General features: G+C 38.9%; 1 protein-coding gene across 2 annotated transcripts in view; it reads right to left on the bottom strand.

Annotated features, from left to right (window-relative positions):
- MLLT3 (MLLT3 super elongation complex subunit) overlaps positions 1 to 13,467 on the bottom strand; it is a 255,412-nt gene that overhangs the window by 216,959 nt on the left and 24,986 nt on the right. The gene's annotated exons all lie outside the window — the stretch shown is intronic.

Raw genomic sequence — 13,467 nt, 5'->3', positions numbered from 1 at the left:
TCTGTATCTGATGCTCAATCCATAAAAAAATTTTTTTGAATTTTTAAAACATCTTGATTTCAGTCCTCTCCCTTATGAAACAAGACTGAACCCCAAATGCCCTTAAAAATTAATAAACTGTACATTTTAGAGCAGTTTTAGGTTTACAGAAAAAAGTGAGCAGAGAATACAGAGTTCCCATATCTTCCCTTACTCCATCTCACCTCACCCCACTACATTCCTATTATTAACATCTTGCACTGGTGTGAGACATTTGTTACTACCGATGCACCAATACTAAAGTCCATAGTTTACATTAGTGGTCACTCTTTGTGCTGTAATTCAACCAGTTTTGACGAACGCCTTGTACCCACCATTACGGTACCATACAGAACAGTGTCACTGCCCTAACAGTTCCCTGCACGCCCCCTATGCATCCTTCCTTCCCTCTCCCACAAAACCCCTGGCAACCACTGATCTTTTCACTTCCTCCAAAGTTCTGCCTTTTCCAGAATGTCACAGAGTTGGAATGATACAAAATGTATGCTTTTCAGACTGGCTTCTTTCACTTACTAATATGCATTCAAGGTTCTTCCATACCTTTCTGTGGTTTGATAGTTCATTTCTTTTGTTGCTGAAAAATATTCCATTGTACGCATGTACCACAGTTTGTTTACCCATCACCTACTGGAGAACATCTTGGTTACTTCTAATTTCGGGAATTATGAATAAAGGCTGTCTTAAACATCCCTATATTGTTTTTTTGTGTGGACATAAGTTTTCAACTCATGTGAGTAAATACTTAGGAGCACGATTGCTGAATGCTATTGTGTATTAATCTGCTTGGGCTGCCATAACAAAATACTATAGACTGGGTTGGCTTAAACAACAGAGATTTATTTCTCATAGTTCTGGAGGCTAAAAAGTCCAAGATCAAGGCACCAGCTCATTAAATTTCTAGTGAGAGCTCTCTTCCTGGCTGGTAGATGGCTACTAGGTCCTCACATGGCTGAGCGGGGGGGAAAGGAGGGGGAGAGAGCAGTCTCTCTACTGCTCCAAGTCTCTCCTTATAAGGCCATTAATACTATCAGATCAGGGCCTCACCCTTTTTACCTCATTTAACCTTTTACCTCCATAAAGGCTCCCTCTCCAAATACAGTCACATTGAGGTTTGGGACTTCAATATACGAATTTGAGGGGGATACAAACTTTCAGAGCATAACACACGTTAAGGGTACATTTAGCTGTGTAAGAAATTTCCAAACTGTCTTCCCAAGTGTCCGTAACATTTTGCACCAGCAATGAATGGGAATTCCTATTTCTCCACATCCTTGCTAGCATTTGGTGTTGTCAGTGTTCTAGATCCTAGCCATTCTAATAGGTGGGTAGTAGTATTTCATGTTGTTTTAATTTGTAATTCTATAATGACATATGATGTTGAATATCTTTTCATACGTTTATATGCCATCTGTATATTTTCTTTGGTGAGGTGTCTGCAACATGCTCTTTTCACTATTCTAAAAGTATGTTTTCCAAAGTGTGGTCCTATAGCCACCTTAGAGTGGGATCACCTGCGCTGCCTGCTAGAGATGTAGACGCTTGGGCCCCATCCAATACTAATGTATTAGACTTTTCTAATGCACTCAGGACCAAGAAACATTAAATTGACAGATACACAGGGGGAGAAGGGAGGGGACACTGACTATCACCAACAGTCAGCCTCACTCTACTGTACTAACTGGTTAGAGACCTGCATCCATTATCTTTTCCTCACTGGCAGCTGACTTTTAAATCACGAAGTCTTTCAAAAAGAATAAATATAATATGGATGGGTACTCTGCCATGATCAGGAAGTCAAGGCTACTCAGTGATGAAAAAAAAAGGGGGGGTTGGGAATGGGAATTGAGTTGTTTGACCCCAATCCCCCTGGAAAATCAATGGAAGCAGGGTGAGGGGTGGGGGGGTAAGGTGGGGGGGGAGGAAGGGGGACAACTGGTTCTACTCCTTAAAAATAAGCTAAACTAACCTGCCAAGAAGAGAAGAGGCAGAAGTTGGGCATGCAGCTGGGAAGCTGAGATAAGCAAAATACCATGGAAGCAAATTATTCAAACTATGACAGGTCACAAATCAAACTCATTTTTAAAGCCCCTAATAAGCCTCAAAGAAATTTTGTTTTACTTCTTTCCTTCCAAGAAGGAGAGGAAGGAAGGGCGAAAAAGTAGTGAAGCAGTGGGCCTTGCTGGTGAGGACAGGAAAAGAAACAGCTGCCCATTCTCTAACAGGTGGGGGTGTGAGCAGAAAAAAAAAAAAAAGAAAAAAAAGAAAAACTATAAGAGACTAGGAAAGAACTATTCCTAGTATAATACTCTTTTGGACTTCCCTGGTGGCGCAGTGGTTGAGAGTCCGCCTGCCAATGCAGCGGACACGGGTTCGTGCCCTGGTCCGGGAAGATCCCACATGCCACGGAGCGGTTGGGCCCGTGTGCCATGGCCGCTGAGCCTGCACGTCCGGAGCCTGTGCTCTGCAACGGGAGAGCCCACAAGAGTGAGGGGCCCGCGTACTCCCCCAAAAATAAATAAATAAATAAACTCAAAATGGATTAGAGATCTAAATGTAAGACCAGACACTATAAAAAACCTCTTAGAGGAAAACATAGGCAGAACAACAACAAAAAAAACCTCTTTTTTGTTATCTATATTCTACATCCTTTATTTAGATTTTTTTGAAGTTTGCAATGAAACCTCCAATCTGTTTTTAAACCAAAAGCATGATTCTTTCCTGAGTAGTAAATCTGATTAATTAATTTTCTTCAAACTTTCTAGGTAGCAGCCAGCCAATTCTTTTTTAAGGCGTCAAGTACAAAATAAAAGGCATTAAAAAAAAGGGGCATGATTCTGCAGTTTAAAATAATATTAACATGCTAATTTCTCTTAAGTATTTTAAACAAAAGTTGATATTTTAATTACTGCATATTTCTAAGAGATAAGCAAGTGGAGAAAATTATTTCCCAGTAGGTTCACATCTGCAAAGAAAACTTTCTTGAAAACCAGTAAGACACAAAATAGATAAAAATGATTTTCTTTCATGGCTAAAACTTTAAGCTATAATCAACTGTAAATCAGACTATTTACTCAAAACATTCTTTTGGTAATGGCAGATAGTAATAAATTTCTTAACATCACTGATTTATTAGCATTTTATCATTTACAACACATTCTCATACATAATCTCTTTTTTACTCAATCCCATTATCACTATTCTGAGTGAAGTGGAAGAAGCTAATCTGTCTATCCTCATTTTACGTAAAAGAAAGCAGAGTCTCTTGGAGATTAGGGAAACTTTCTCACTACATGGCCTTTTAGCCCACAGCAAAGCCAGAATTCAAATCCAGGACTCCATCTCCAAGACAAAGGAGTCCCCTAATCTTTCCACTTTGTAATAATACAATAACATGTAAAGTATAAGACACAAAAAAATCCATAATGTAGTTTTAGAGTACACTGGGAAATCTTTTAAAAAAATTTTAAAAAAAGAGAGAATTTGAGATTCTGTTCATAGCTTTGTATCTCTTGAGTTCCCCCTATAACAGCACTAGTATTCCAGACCATGGTGTTAACCAGATTTCTAGGCAACTTATCTGCCAAGACAAGACAGTCTGTAGGTAATGAGCAGCCTGTTTGCAAAGTCATCTATGCCAGTTGTTAGAAGCTGGAAAACCTTTGTCTACCTTTCTCTGCACCAAGCACTCTAACCTCCTCAGCTGTTACATCCATTTCAATGGGCAACAAACAACTCCCTTCAAGCTTCTAAACATCCAAGAAGCCAGGATAGATGAAAATGGCAGTTGTGCCCTCCTAGGAATTCCAAATCCCCTTTACGTTAGTGCTAAGTAGAGAGAGTCTCTACACTTTTTGGCTATCCTGACATTAAAAAAAAAAAAAAAAAAAGAACACAAGGGACATTTAATCACATTACCCACCCCCCAATGTATCTATTCCAAAGTAATACAAAATAATATCAACATTTTGAAGACCTGAGTTTCAGAGGGTTTTTAAATCCATATTACTTTCAAATAATGTTGGCACTTAGTAAATTTAGTGACATTTTGCAACATGTTGGACTGCTTTTTCAAATCTAGTTTATTGTTCTTCCTAATTTATCCGGGATGTTTTTTCTAACTAACTAAGGGCAGGGACTCTAGGGATGAGTGAAGTTGTTCCCCCTACTCCAGAGCAGAGGTGCTCCAATTCAGAATCACCAGGGAGCTTGCTTAAAATGCAGCTTGCTTAAAATGCAGAATGAATAGGAACTGGTGAGATTGCACTCTAAAAGGTTCTAAGTCCATACAACTGGAAGAGGGTCCAGGAAGCAGCATTTTTAAGATAGTTCCATTGTAGGTAGTAATCTGACAAGTGTGTCCAGCAAATGCTGCCACAAAAGGACTCACCCTGGCCCACAGGACAAACTTATAAACAGATTATTTATTTATTTATTTTTGTGGTACACGGGCCTCTCACTGCTGTGGCCTCTCCCTCTGCGGAGCACAGGCTCCGGACGCGCAGGCCCAGCGGCCATAGCTCACGGGCCCAGCTGCTCCGCGGCATGTGGGACCCTCCCGGACCGGGGCACGAACCCGCGTCCCCTGCATCGGCAGGCGGACTCTCAACCACTGCGCCACCAGGGAAGCCCTAAACAGATATTTTAAAACAACCTGGGAGTGCTGAAGGCCATAAAAAGGGAACTGACTCCAGGTGTGGCACCAAGGGCATTCCAGACTCAGGGGGTCAACTTACACAAAGGAAGGAAATAATGAAATGTTTGGGGAATGAAGAATCATCTGAAAATTAAACTATGTCCAAACAGTGGACTCAGCCTTTGAGGAGTATCTTGCTTGTAAAATTTTTCACAGAAAAAGGCTTTTAAAACAAAGGTGTTTAAGCAGGGAAGTGAATGACTGGATGTGTATTAAATGTGAAGGACAGTTCCTAAGGAAGATTAAATGAAAAGCAGGAAAATGAGTTCTCCAATGGAAAAGAAAAGAAGAGTGTTTTTTAAGAGATGCTAAAGAAACAGAATGAATAGGAACTGGTGAGCTACCAATCCTATTAACACATTTTCACTCCCAAGTGAAACCTATAAAGACCTGTATCAGAGAGAAAACAGGGCAAGTTCACGGGTGGACAGTTTACCTATTCCGATCACATATCTCAATAACATAAAATGGAAGATGAGAAATTGGATTTTTAAGCTCATAATCCATCCTTACTTAACCCTAGCATTTGGTTATTTCTAACCCATATTGCCCCTTCCCTGCCTTATATGTAGCTTAAGATACAAGCCAGAATAATTATATATTAAATTTATTAAAATGTAATTTAAGTTATATATTAAATTTATTAAAATGTAATATATATATGGATAAATATGTAGCACTATGGCTGGATCATATGGTGTATTAGTCTGCTCAGGCTACCATACCAAAATACCATAGACTAGGTGGCTTAAACAACAGAGACTTATTTTCCCACATTTCGGGAGGCCAAAAGTCCAAGATCAAGGTATCAGCCACAGTGATTTCTCCTGAGGCCTCCTTCTCCTTGGCTTGTGGATGGCCATCTTTTCCCTGTGCCATCACAGGGTCTTTTCTCTTTACGCCTGTTTCTGAATCTCCTCTTCTATAAGGACATCAGTCATACTGGATTACAGCCCATCCTAATAACCTCATTTAATTGTAACTGCCCCCTTACGGACTCCATCTTCAAGTACAGTTACATTCTTAGCTGGGAGGGTTGTACCTTCAACATAAAAATATGACAGCTGGGGGGACACAATTCAGCAGATAACACTACATCTAGCTACACATTTTTTTAAATTTGAAGTAAACATTACCTCCAAAAGTTTGAGAATTTCCTTAATAAAGTACATCAGCAAAAGAAAATGAAAACAAAAACAAACAAACAAACAAAAAGAAAACTCTACCATTACACTCAGGACTCGTCAGACCCCTCCCAGAATCCACGTTCACTTCAGGGAGATTACCAGGAGGTCTGTTCCATCATTCCAAGATCAAGAATAAGCTCTAAAACTATCCTGGGAATTTTAAGTCACTCCCTAAGGGCAAGAAAATTTCAGACAAGTTGCTTTCACACCCATCCCTGGTGATAAAACCAAAGAAGCAATGAAAGAGAAGGCAAAAGGCAAAAAGCAAAAAAAACAAAAAAAGTTTATATAGCTACATTCCAACACTTGCTTCCAAAGCTGTTAAGTGTATGATGGCATTCTTGATGTCCATGCCCAGAACTTAATAAAAGGTCACAAAATTTTCCTGAACTGTAGCTAAATCTACAGAGGCAGAAATTTCTTCTGAAACAGCATGGGTCTTCAGAAGCCACAGCATATCCAAAAGCAAGAAACAGGGGCTTCAATACTGTAAATTAAAATTACCATAAACATTTGACTAGAATCAGTTCCCTCCCCCTAGACCCACCTCCAACAGACCTCAACATTTAAAAATTACTGGAGAAATTAGATTACATAGAGAATTTTATATTATCACAGATTTCACTAAATTAACCATAAAATCAAACACAGAAAGCATTTGCCATGATATAAACTGTTTCAAAAACCATATAGTAATCGATAAAAATGGGGAATGGAATAAAGCCTATACCTATCCTTTTAAACACAGTACTACAAAACTAGGAAAATAACCAGTGTGCAATTCCAGTGTAATAGCTAATTCTGGTTCATCCACAATCGATCATCTGTAGATGCTAAAACCATTATAAGAAAGACCATTGTGGAACATGACATGTGAAAGATACAGAGTATCATGTCACACAGTCACTTTGTAATTGCAAGGGGAAAAGTGTATCTTTTCAATAGCTTTTGCCACTTCCACCAAGTGATAAGCTCCGTATCACTAATATTGGGATAATCAACACTAAGTGCCTCCTGATGTGAAGTGCAACAAGAAATACCTATGGAAGTGTCTTGCTAAATATACTTAAACTAAATGCAACAAAGCTTATAGATCTAACTCCAGAGAATTCAAGTTAAATGACTATGAGGAAATGATCAGACAAATGCAGATTGTAAGAGGTTCTATAACACAACTGGCTTAGCTTCCTAAAAGATATCAATGTCAAGATCAGAAGGGGGAAAAAGGTGGAGGCACGGGAAATGTCCTAGATTAAAGGATACCAAGGAGACATGACATCTTAAGGCTAACATTAAATCTTAGATGCGATCAATGGTTTTGTGGTTTACAGGAGAAAATTATTGTTCTTAGGAGATACACTGTTAAGCACTTAGGGCTTTGGTAAGAGGCCATGATATCTGTGACTTACTTTCAAACGATTGAGAGGTATAAATATAAACAAAGAGATAAAGTACATGGAGAAAAGCATTAACAACTGATGAACGTGGGCATTCCTTGTACTATTTTTTCAACTTTATTGTAGGTTTCAAATTCTTCAAAATAAAGTCGAGGAGGCTGTCATTTCATGAAAATAAAAAATAAAAGGTATGGGGATGCTCAAGACTAAAGACTTGCATAAAACTTGATGGGATCCTGATTTGGGAAAAGAGATATTTAGGAGACAGCTGGATGTTTAAATAGGCCTGGCATTATTACGAACAAATTGATTATTTCTTTCTTTTCTTTCTTTTTTTTTTTTTTGCGGTACGCGGGCCTCTCACTGCTGTGGCCTCTCCCGTTGCGGCGCACAGGCTCTGGACATGCAGGCTCAGCGGCCATGGCTCACGGGCCCAGCTGCTCCGCGACATATGGGATCTTCCCAGACCGGGGCACAAACTCGTGTCCCCTGCAACGGCAGGCGGACTCTCAACCACTGCGCCACCAGGGAAGCCCGATTATTTCTTTCTTGAGTGATAATGATAACACTGTTACACAGGACAACATCCTGAGTCTTAGGGGACACATGCTCTAAGTATTAAAGGCTCAAGTATGGTGACTGCAACTCACTTTTAAATGATACACACAAGCCAAACATGGTTACATGTTAATGAATGGTGGCATATGATGCTGCATTATTCTCTTAACATATATTCTCTTAACATATATTTTTTGTCATAATTAAATGTTAAGAAAGTGTATATTACCAAAGCCTTCACATTTCCCTTTACATTTAATGAATTTATTAGCTTACTAAATTCTTATGAGCATATCAGGGGGACTTTTTAATAACACATAATTCCATTTAACATGCAACATAATTAATACTTTAAAGTATTCTTTACCAACACTTCACTTACCCATTATTTTTTTAGTTTGGAAGGGACATTGTGAAGATCCTCCAAGGTTTTTTAAAAAATGTAACACATATTGCTTCTGGGTTGGTGAACACATGGAGATTTGGGGAGAGTGGAGAGCTTGGAGGGAGTGGGGAAGGAATCTCCATGCCTTTTCCCCATACCTTGTCCTATGCATCTCTTCCATCTGACTGTGCCTGAGTTATATCCTTTTACAATAAACTGGTAATCTACATGGCAGACTAGGTACACTGACTGACAACTCTGTGAAAATAGACAATAAAAAAGGGGGAGGGCTTCCTTGGTGGCGCAGTGGTTGAGAGTCCGCCTGCCGATGCAGGGGACACGGGTTCGTGCCCCGGTTCGGGAGGATCCCACATGCCACCGAGCAGCTGGGCCCGTGAGTCATGGCCACTGAGCCTGCGTGTCCGGAGCCTGTGCTCCACAACTGGAGAGGCCACAACAGTGAGAGGCCCGCGTACCGCAAAAAAAAAAAAAAGGGGGGGGGGGATTATAAAAAATTGAACTGGCAAAAAGGTAACTAGTAAGAGGCTAAAAACTTAGAAAGGTCATAAAAGTGCCCTCCCCATACCCAGAGGAAAGGAGCATCCTTATCTCTGAAGACAAAGGGACAGCCAAGAAGAATCCTAACAAACAGGCCTCGCTAAATTTCTCCCAGTTTACTACAGTTACCTCATACGCCCCAACCTATCCTATTTCTTCATGACCACTTACTCTTTATCAAGAGTTGCAAAAAATACACAGCTCTGTTTCTTTGGTTCTTCATTTCTTATGAAGGCTCCCATGTCACATAAAACTTATGTATGCTTTCATCCTATTGAAAAAAAATGTAACATATAAGTTTAAATAAAAAGTCCCATCAGATCCTTTTCCTCTACTTATCATTCCCCACAAAAGCACATATACCATCTTAATTCCTGTAAAAAGAAGTCCTGTGGATGTTACCATTTCTCTAGTCCAGTTCTGTCCAATATGGCAGCCACTAGTTACAGGTAACTATTAAGCACTTGAAATGTGGCTACTGACTAAGGAACAGATTTTTAAATTTTTATTTAATTCTAATTAATTTACATTTAAATTTAAATAGCCACACTTGGCTATTGTTTTAGACAGTGCAGCTGTAGATTATATACAAAAACCTTAAATTAAGGACAGGTTTCAGGGAAAACTATTTTATAAGCTTTTATCACCAGCTAATTCTAGATCAGGAGTTGCCTCCTTTGGACTTTCCTTATAGCACTTTTCTTTACTACAAAAAAATAGGACCTCACTAAAAGTTTGCAGAATGAAACTAATAAGCTTTAAACCTAGCCTAAATCAACAGAATTACCAGAGAAATTACTGCATTCAATCAAACGTATAGGAGTGCCCTGATTTAAGATGTCACAATTGTCAAGACTGATAAAAAGGAACTGATTTATTTGCAGGTTTCATTTAAAATAATAGGCTCCTTTAACACACTAAAAATATGGTTTCACTTACAAAAAGTTATTTTAAACACACACGGCTAGAAACATCTATTGTATGAGGTAAGATATGCTTGGCCCAGAATAATACAAAACATTGCTGCTACCTAGTACCACGTTCTGTCACTTACCTACTATTTGACTTTGAGTAAGTTACCTAAACCCTGTGCCTCAGTTTCCCCATCATTAAACTCAGGATTCCTGTATTTACTTTATAGAATTATTGTGAGATGTACTGAATAACACATTAAAATCATAGAAAAGTATCTACACATGGTAAGCATTCAATGAACAGTTGTTACTATTTCCTACCAACTAAGAGGTTATATTTTTGATGGATGGAAACAAAGCAAACACACATACAAAGTAACATAGAGTAAAATTACCAAAGCTGTTAGATATACATTTTTAATTAGGTCTAGTTCAATCCAGGAAACCATGCTCTTTTTTTAAAATTTTATTTATTTTTGGCTGCGTTGGATCCTCGCTGCTGCACGCGGGCTTTCCCTAGCTGCATGGAGCGGGGGCTACTCTTCGTTGTGGTGCGTGGGCTTCTCACTGCGGTGGCTTCTCTTGTTGTGAAGCACGGGCTTTAGGCGCACGGGCTTCAGTAGTTGTGGCACGCAGGCTCAGTAGTTGTGGCTCGCGGGATCTAGAGTGCAGGCTCAGTAGTTGTGGCGCACAGGCTTAGTTGCTCCACAGCATGTGGGACCTTCCAGGGCCAGGGCTCGAACCCATGTCCCCTGCATTGGCGGGCAGATTCTTAACCACTGTGCCACTAGGGAAGTCCCAACAATGCTTTTAATAAATCGTATTGCAGCAACCAATAACCCTGGAATGTTGGTTGACATGTGCCTTATATAAAAGAAAAGAGGGCTTCCCTGGTGGCACAGTGGTTGAGAGTCCGCCTGCCGATGCAGGGGACACGGGTTCGTGCCCTGGTCCGGGAGGATCCCACATGCTGCGGAGCGGCTGGGCCCGTGAGCCATGGCCACTGAGCCTGTGCGTCCGGAGCCTGTGCTCTGCAACAGGAGAGGCCGCAACGGTGAGAGGCCCGCGTACCGCAAAAAAAAAAAAAAAAAAAAAGAGAAAAGACATACCATCAAGGTTTAATTTATTTCCCTAATGTATAAACATGAAGACACTGTTTGTGTCAACATTGTTATTAATGAAAGTTAGGGATACTTTTTTTAAATAACAGTTTTATTGGGTTATAACTCACATACTATATATTCACATATTAAAACACGCAATTCAATGGTTTTAGTATATTCAGATATGCTCAACCATCACCACAATTTCACATTTTCCTCATCTTAAAAAAAAAGAAACCCTGTACCCTTTAGCTATCACCTTCTCTTTTACCCCAAACTCCCCAGCCCTAAGCAACCACTAACCAATCTTCTGTCTTCATAGGTTTCCCAATTCTGAGACTTTAATATAAATAGAATCATATAATATGTGATCTGTGACTGTTTTTTTTCACTTAGCACAATGTTTTCATGGTTTATCCGTGTTGTAGCATGTATCAATATTTCATTCTTTTATATAGCCAAATAATATTCCATTGTATGAATTCACCACATTTTGTTTATCCATTCATGGTCTGATGGACATGTGGGTTGTTTCTAGCTTTTGGCTATGAGTAATGCTGCTATAAAAATTCATGTGCGAGTTTTTGTGTGAACATATGTTTTCATTTCTCTTAAGTAGATACCAAGGAGTAGAACTACTGGGCCATATAGTAACTCTATGTTTAACTGTTTGAAGAATTGACAGACTGTTTTCTAAAGTGGATGCACCATTTCACCCTCCCTCCAGCAGTGTGTGAAGGGTTCTGATCTCTTCACACCCTCACCAATGGTAGTTACTGATTTATTATGCCCATCCCAGTAAATATAATATGGTATCTCACTGTGCTTTTGATTTGTATATCCCTGTTAACTAATCATACTGAGCATCTTTTCACATACTTATTGGCCGTTTGTTTCTCTTCTTTGAAGAAATATTTATTCAGATTCTTTGCCCATTTTTAATTGGGTTGTCATATTGTGTGTGTATTCTAGATACAAGCCATTTTCAGATATACAATTTGAAAATATGTTCTCGCATTCTGTGGGCTGTATTTTCACTTTCTTGAGAGTGTCATTTGAAGTACAGGAGTTTTTAATTTTTATAAAATCCAATTTATCTATTTTTCATTTGTTGCTTATACTTTTGGTGTCATATTTAAGAATCCATTCCCTGACAAACTCAAGGCCATGAAGATTAATTCCTATGCTTTCTTCTAAGAGTTTTACAGTTACAGCTTACATTTTTTAATCCATTTTGAGCTAAGTTTTGTGTATGGTGTGATATAAGGGTCCAACTTCATTATTTTGCATATGGATATCCAGTTTGCCCAGCACCATTTACAGAAAAGTCTATTCTTTCCCTATTGAATGATCTTGGCGCCCTTGTTAACCTGAGGCACACGGGTTTAGTTCTGGACTCTCAATTCTATTCCATTCATCTATATGTCTACCCACACTGTCTTGATTAATGTTTCTTCATGGTAAGTTGCGAAATCAGGAAGTGTGAGTCCTGCAACTTTTTTGTTCTTTTTCAAGACTGTTCTGGCTATTCTAGGTCCCTGGCAATTCCACATAAATTTTAAATCAACTTGTCAATTTCTACAAAGACACCAGTTAGGATTCCGATAGGGATTGCACTGAACCTGTAGATCAATTTGGGAAGTATTGCCATCTTAACAATATAAAGTTTCTCAATGGATGAACATGGGGTATTTTTCATTTATATATTCTTTAATTTCTTTCAACAATATTTTGTAGTTTCAGAGCATAAGTTTTATACTTTTGTTAAATGTATTCCTAAGTATTTTATTCTTTTGATGCTATTATAAATGGAATTGTTTTCTTCATTTCATTCTTGGAATGTTCATTGCAAGTATACAGAAATACTATTGATTTTTGTATACTGATCTTCTATCCTATAATCTTAATGAACTCTATTATGGGGGTAGTACTGGTAGTACTCTAATTCATAGGGTGACCATTAGACTAAGTAGGTAATTCTTGCAGAGTACTCAAGCACTCAGGCTGGCACACAGTAGGTGTTAAATACCAGCTATTACTACTAAAGTAATTTTATATATCAAGTGCTTTACAAAAGTATCTTACTATAAAATGTTTATTCAACACTTCCAATGGGCACAAGTGTGAGTGATACAGTGAGGGAAAAAAAAATCCTATCCATTAACAAAGTAGCAGCCTTAGAACAGAAATAGATCCTACACATCCCTCAAGTGATTTGTATAGATATCAAACTAAAAGTTCAAATGAGCTATCTTTTGCAACAAACTGGCCTTCACACACTCTAATTAAGAACCTCAGGAAGTCATTTACTTTTGAACCATGCAAATGAGGTCTAGCCCTTCTTACCCTTTCAATGCTTATGACTGGACTCTTCCATACTTCTTCTGAACACAGTATTGTTGCAGAGCAATGCTCCCGCACTGCCCTTGACCAGTGTGACGGGAGAGTTTTATTGTCTTGTAATTACTATCATTGTTTTTTTTCTTTCTCTGAAGTCTACTTCATGCCTTTGAATTTCCAAAGAAGGGAAACAGAAATGGGGAGGCAGGGAAGGGGGCAGGGGTGGGGCGGTGGGGATTGTAACAGGTAAGATTCCTGCAGGACTTCAGTCTCGGATCCTACTATCCCACAGA

Source organism: Mesoplodon densirostris, chromosome 6 (genome assembly GCF_025265405.1).
Source record: "Mesoplodon densirostris isolate mMesDen1 chromosome 6, mMesDen1 primary haplotype, whole genome shotgun sequence".
Classification (NCBI taxonomy): Eukaryota; Metazoa; Chordata; class Mammalia; order Artiodactyla; family Ziphiidae; genus Mesoplodon; species Mesoplodon densirostris.
Note: the sequence above shows the minus strand (reverse complement) of the source record. Positions and strands in the feature narration are given on the sequence as shown.